This window comes from Symphalangus syndactylus, chromosome 6, assembly GCF_028878055.3.
Source record: "Symphalangus syndactylus isolate Jambi chromosome 6, NHGRI_mSymSyn1-v2.1_pri, whole genome shotgun sequence".
Taxonomy (NCBI): Eukaryota; Metazoa; Chordata; class Mammalia; order Primates; family Hylobatidae; genus Symphalangus; species Symphalangus syndactylus.
Genome location: NC_072428.2, coordinates 68,796,682 through 68,803,517, shown reverse-complemented (window position 1 = coordinate 68,803,517; position 6,836 = coordinate 68,796,682). Strand labels below are relative to the sequence as shown.

At 38.5% G+C, this 6,836-nt stretch overlaps 1 long non-coding RNA gene across 4 annotated transcripts in view; it reads right to left on the bottom strand.

The window, feature by feature from the left end:
* Nucleotides 1–636: 636 nt before the first annotated feature.
* LOC134736905 (uncharacterized) overlaps nt 637–6,836 on the bottom strand; it is a 503,219-nt gene continuing 497,019 nt past the window's right edge. For 2 of the 4 annotated variants that reach the window (XR_010121382.1, XR_010121381.1), the window contains 2 exons: nt 6,545–6,602; nt 637–832 (listed from right to left, as the gene is read on the bottom strand). This is a non-coding gene — a long non-coding RNA (uncharacterized lncRNA). The remainder of the gene's footprint in view (nt 833–6,544; nt 6,603–6,836) is intronic. The other 2 variants (XR_010121380.1, XR_010121379.1) reach the window with 2 other exon arrangements.

Genomic DNA, 6,836 nt, shown 5'->3' with positions numbered 1-6,836 from the left:
CATGAAAAGCATTGTTTAAATTACCTCATAAAGTGTGAGGATCAAATCTGATAATGCATGTAACGCTTAAAACAGTGCATGACACACAATAAATGCTGGCTCTTATCATCATTGTTATCAGCATTGTCATGATTCAGTTCTTCCTCCCTTTGCTTCAGTCATGCCCAGGGCTTCTGTCCTTTGAATGTTAAAGTCTTATTTCTCCCACTTTTTTGTCTTCCATCTCTGTTTAAGGAGTTACTGTCAGTGATACTCAAAATGTGGTCACTAGACAGGCAATCTCAGCATCATATGGGGGCTTGTTAGAACTGCCAATTCTTAGGTTTGGCCCAAGACCTCCTTGATCAGAGTCTGTAGGGAAGGGGCTCAGGAATCTGCATTGTAATAAGCTTTCCAGGTGGTTCTAACGCTTGCTAAACTTTGAGAAGTACTTTTCTAAGTCAATTACACTGTTTGATTTAAAAGCCCTGAAGGTGGAGACAAGATTTGGGTTGATATCCTAGCTCTGATACTCATGGGCTACGTAAACTTTGGCAAATTGACTCTAGATTTTCCTTTGTAATGTGTACAGTGTTCTCTGGAGTTTCATTACTTAGGTTATAAGCTAAGCTAATGAATGAAGAAACTCAAAAAACAGTGATTTGAATACATTTATTTCTCTCTGCATAATAGTTCAGAGGTATGAAGGTAGCCCAGAGTAAGTTTGTGGCTCTTTTCTACAAGGTCATCTAAGGACTCAGGATTCTTCTGACTTGGTGCTCTGCCCCTCCTGAGACATGGTTTTGTTCATATAGTTGACTTGGGCTCATCGATGCTATGTCAAGCTTCTTGCCTGTGGGAAAAAAGAAAGAGAGAGAAAGGAAAACAAGTAATTTCATTTTAAAGAAGTGATGCAAAAGTTGCTCATATTACTTCTGCTCATATTCCCTTAGTGAGAACCTGGATATTTGTCTATAACTAGTGGGAGGCTGCAGAATGTGTCTATGAGCTGGCTGGCCAGCTACCTTATACAAATTCAGGAGCCATTGGAATTCTGATGCTAGTAAAATAGATACTCATAGAAACACATAGTACAATGCTCAGCACATAGGAAGTATTCCACAAATGCTAATGTGAGATGGAATAGTGTGGTCTTGAAGAGTCAGATAGATATGAGTATGAATGTGCGTTCTTATACCTACTTAGTAGTTGACTTTGAGAAGATTATTTCTTCTTTGAGATTCAATGTCCTTATTTTCTAAAGTAGAAATTACATAAGGTAATAGTCTTAGCTTACTGTGTAGATTTTAGAATGATGGAGGGTTTAGGCTACCTCCAATTCTAGATCAGAATGCATTTTGATTCCCTTAATTACAATGAGGCAGGAGATATGCTAAATGTGTCGGAATGTTTCACATGTCATTAATTCCTTATCAAACACAACTGCAAGGAACATTCTGCAATTACTGTGCAGCTATGGGCCCACAGCCTGAAGGTAGGGATCTTAATCCTACGGCCCATTTGATGATTGGTGGGGTGTACATGGCAGAAATTTTGCCAACAGCCTAAAGCACAGCTTTCAGTTCCAAAGAAGGAGGAGGTGTTTCCATCATTTCATTATATTCTCTAGGGCAGAAATTGGAGGCCTGTGGTGAAATACAATTACAATTCTCTATTGTCTTATTTGGGGTATAAACAAATTCCTCTCTAATCAATTTACAGAAACAAACATAAAAAGCAAATAAGCAGCCTTCTTAAAAAGGGAGTATTAAACAGGATTTGCATATGTCACTTACTCTGGTAGAGCAGAAATGTAGCCATGTATTTACAAACAAGGCAAACGTATGCCCTGTTCAAGAATAGTGCTGCTTATTGGAGCTAGTCCTATTTGTCTTGACATCAAAAATTATTTTTCATACCTATTTGTCAGTTTTTTCTTTTAGAAAAAACAATGATTCCTGAAATCTCCAAATTAATAAGGTCAAGGACATCTTTAGATTTATTGCTGTCTACTTCCTTCCTTCACAAAAGACACTAGAGGCTGGAAGTGGAGACCACAGTGTTCTAGGTGTATCATAACATTGCTAAGAGCCTCGCTTCCTGGGGTTCATTCTCTCTAATTACTAAAAACAACACTAGCAGTGGAAAGAATAAAATAGGTATGAAAAAAGGACATTGGAGACTTTCTTAGCTTGGATCTCCTTAAGAGCAGGGCCTGAGACAGAGGCTTGCATGCAGGTATAGATGCTTCTTAACTGGGGTTACGTCTAGATAAACCCATCATATGTTGAAAATATATAGCTAAGAAATGCATCTTATACACCTAACCTACAGAACATTGTAGCTTATCCGAGCCTACTTATATGTGCTCACAGCATTTACTTTGGCCTACAGCCGGGCAAAATCATCTAACAACATAGAGCCCTGTAGAGTGCTGGTTGTTTGCCTTCATAACTGCTTGGCTGACTGGGGGCAGTGGCTCCCAGTAAGGAAGAGTATAGTACAGTATATTGCTAGCCTGGGAAGAGATCAAAATCCAAAATTTGAAGTACAGTTTTTAAAGAATGCATATGGCTTTCAAACCATCATAAAGTCAAAAATCATAAGTCGAATCATTGTAAGTCTGGGACCACCTGTGCTTTATTTGGAAAGTGATTCTAGGGAAGAGAAATGAGCATATCAGGGATCAGAACACGATATCCCAAAATATGGTGTCATGGCATGCCAAGTATTTCGAAAGGAAGGATATTGGAAGGCCTTAGAAGAAAGGTCACTCTGACCTTCTCATGCTCTCCCTTCTTCCTTTCCCCACGCTCCCCCAAGATGTGTCAAGAATTTCTCTCCCCACCTCAGATTATAGAAACTAGAACTCCTCTACCACAAAGTGAACCATAAAACCTAGAAACATCACTCTCTGACCTACCTTCCCTGAAAGTAGGTCATGAGGGTCTTGTTCTAGAGAGTTCCTGCCCCATATACTGAGAAAAGAATGCCACATAGAGAGCCCAAGAATAATCTGAACAAATAGGCCTTGCTTGGTCTCCTCAAAGTTGATTACTATTAGATCCTACTTTTTTCGTGCAATCATGCTTCTCCACAACTTTTCACTTTTTTCATCAGACTTAGAATAAAAGCACACAGTTTTCCCTGGGTATGGGGGTCACATAAAACCCTGGTTAAATAAACTTAGGGTTTTTTGTGTGTATTTTTTTTCCTGTTAATCTATCTTTTGTTACAGGACTGTCATCCGTGACCCTTATTATGGATGAGAAAAAGTTATTACCTTATTGCCCCTACAGGGGGTGACAGGAGAGAATCAGGAAGGAGAGAAAGGCAATCCAAATATGTATGATCACACTGTCTACTGTGACAGGCAAAGAAGCTTGATTCAGAGAGAACTTTTAAGGAAACTTGTGACATGAATCTCAGAACTGACCACCTAAGGGACAAAGAGGGAATCAATTTGTAGGAGTGAAAAAGTAAATATTTTTCCTCACCCACTCTAAGTCATTACTTACAGTGCTATAATAACAGATAGATTCATAAGAGAAAAGCACGGCCAATTTATTTAACAATGTTTTATGTGACATGAGAGCCTTCGGAAATGAAGACTCAAAAACCCTGCAAAAAAACTGCATTTTTACACTTAGGTTCAATGAAGAATGGACAGTCCTGTAGAAATGTCAGTGTACAAAAAACAGGGTGCAACTTCATGATAATAAACTGAAGGTGGGGGGAGGGAACCCAGAAAGGTCCTGAAAGGTTCAAACACTTCTTGGCTTCTCTGTGTATCATTCCTTCTCTCCAGGTTTGGTGCAGTACTCCTCTGGAATGAGGGTCTTATGACTTACTTTCAATTAAGGTAGATTTAAAAAAATGTTTTATAACTACGCTTTATACAGAAAAGTGGGGGTGGTCAGAGTGACCTTCTAGCTCCTGTAGCTTTTTCAATTGCTAAGTGCCATGTTTTCACATTTCATGTTCTAAACTCTCACAAATTATTAGTTCCCAGACCCCAGTGGACAAGGTTAGACACATAGGGGTTAATTCTCCTGCCTTTTGGTTTGTACAGACATCTCCTACTATGGTATCTGAGAGACCATGGGGCAGGAGTGGGAGGCCATGGTGCAGCTGATACAAGCCTGTGCTAAGCAAATCTCTGCAGCAGAGAATAGTGAAGAGGTGAGGACCCAAGAATTTAAGCTTGCATATGAGTGGTCTCCAATGCAGATGACTAAAGAATATTTTTTTCTCTTCTCACAACTTTTTGATTCTAGTCTTATGCTCCGTGTAATTTTATAATAAGAACAATAGCTACAGTTTATTTGCTGGATGCAGTTTGAGGGACTTTTGCAACATGTTCTCATTTTATTCTTTATAATAGTCCTTTATGATGACTTTGTATTGCTGATATTTACTTATGAGTAAACATTTTGAGATAAGTTAAATAATTTACTTACAGTTATAAGGTATATGCATGCATGTATATTTTTAAAAATTATTTTATTAGCTCAGAAAATATATGACCCATACTGTAGAATGGAGACTTTTAAACATTTTTAGTTTAGCACTTAGTTTTTTTATGTCTGCTAATGTACTGAAGCAAGAGTTTTATAAAACTGCATTTTCTCTTTTGACATGTGTTGTTAAAAGAGAAAATACAATATTTTCTATTCTGTCCTACTTGTGTGTGTGTGTGTGTGTGCATACTGTTTGCTACCCATTATATTGATTTTATCACTCACTAATGAGTTATGAGGCATGACCCCACAGTGTGAAAACGGTGACCTAGATAACCAATATTTTGTAGAAAATATTCACTTTCAGATGACAGGGGTCATCTGAAGCCTCATGAATCCCTAGCTCAATGGATGATTGACAGATGATAGAAAGATTGATTGATAGATAGATGATAGATATAAGAGCTAAATGTTGTGCTTATTTTATTCATTTAAATTTGGCTTATAGTTAGCTACAGGCTTTATACAATAGCTTTAGGCTTCGTTAAACAAACGAGTCTATAGGATAAATCATTATCTACTGATACTTTAAATAATTTTACTTTTATTTTAGATTCAGGAAGTACATGTGCAGGTTTGTTATGTGGATATATTACACGATACTAGGTTTGGGATATGGATGATCCTGTCAACCCAGTAGTGAGCATAGTACCTAACAGTTTTTCAACGCTTACCCCTCCCGCTTCTAGCAGTCCCCAGTGTCCATTGTTGACATATTTTTTTTTTTTTGTAACGGGAACTGAAATTTTGATAAATATCCTCGCTTGGGACTAGAGAGCAAATATATTTCCTTTATAATTTGGATTTGCTGGATTAAAGAATAAGAGAAGAGCAAGAAGAGGAAAAAATAAATGAAAGCATGTGGAAGAGTGCACCAGTGTAGAGGAGTGTACCAATGTGGAAGAGTGTGTGCCAATGTGGCTTTCATGGACTTCTTGTGGAAGTCGGATGGGGCACCCATGGGCCAGTGAACACTACTGCATCCACAGCTGCTTTGCAGCCCCCACTATGCTCCTGCTCTTTTCTTCTGTGCTCCTTTTGCAGTCTGTTCAACAACAATCTTTTCACCAAATTTATTCCAACCCGCTAATTAGTATATATGATTCAATATTACTAATTTTCAGAAATTCTTTCCTCTGCTTATTTCGAATATTGCCTTTACAGATTCTGGAGGTGGAGGTGACACTTGTTTCCTCTTTCATAAACATGGGATAATGCTTTTCATCCCAGATGAAAGGGTGAGTCTTTAATGAGATAATGTATATAGCACAGTAGGTGCCCATCATATTTTAGCTAAAAGTGTCCTTGCTTTCTGCAATGCACCAAATCCACTTCCTCCTGCCACTGTGGATGAAGCCTGCTCCTGGGCTCATCTATAACCTTATCTGGTCCTGCCTTCCTGAGCAGCTGATCCTCTTGATTGTGTGTGGTCACTTCCTGAAAGCTAGTGGTGGCTTTGTGAATGCTCACAGGAAACTGAGGAAAAATTGTTCAGTTAAGGCACAGAAATTTCTCAACAAGGCTATTCCTTCTCTAGCATGCATTTATGCAGGTCTTTCAGTAGGTATTGAGACTTGAATATGTAGGAAATCTTTTTCTATCTTTCTGTGACAACACAGTACACAAACTCCCTGAAGACCAATTAGTCGCCTTTATTCAGAAATTTAGGCTGAAAAAGTAGTCTTTATCTGGAACATTTCCCAACTCAAGGGAGAGACAGAGAGGAGATGGGGAATTATGTGATGGGTCTCAAAGTTCTGGCTGTTGTTTCCACCATCATGCCATTGGTAGGAGTTCACATGCTCACCCCTGAGTTCAACAGGGTGGATGCATCATCCTCTCACAAGAAGGACAATCAAAGGTAGTGGATCCACAATATTTAGCAATCATCAATGCTACTGATGTACCACCAGACACAAGACTACATTTTAACTCAAAATCACTGGATGTTCTTGTGTGTCTCAGCTTGTGTGCACATTTACATGAACATGGCCGCCCTCATCTACGATCAACAGCATTCCACAGCACACTTTAGGACGTCCCACCTCTGTGTCTTTGCTCGTATCATTTCCTCCTGCTGGAATGTCTTTCCTCCATGTTCACCTGTTGAAATTTTGTAGATTTACATCAAAACGGGAATAGGAAATTCAAAAATAAATAAATACAAATAGCTAAGGAAATTGTTCAACCTGACAAATAGTAAGTGGGAAAAAAAAAAAAAAAAACTAAAACAGAGATTCCATCTTGGGCCTAAAAAAGGCAAGGATTTAAAGAGAAACATACAGCATTGTTCAGGGGGAAGCAATACAGATATTTTCATTTACAGAAGTTTCCCCT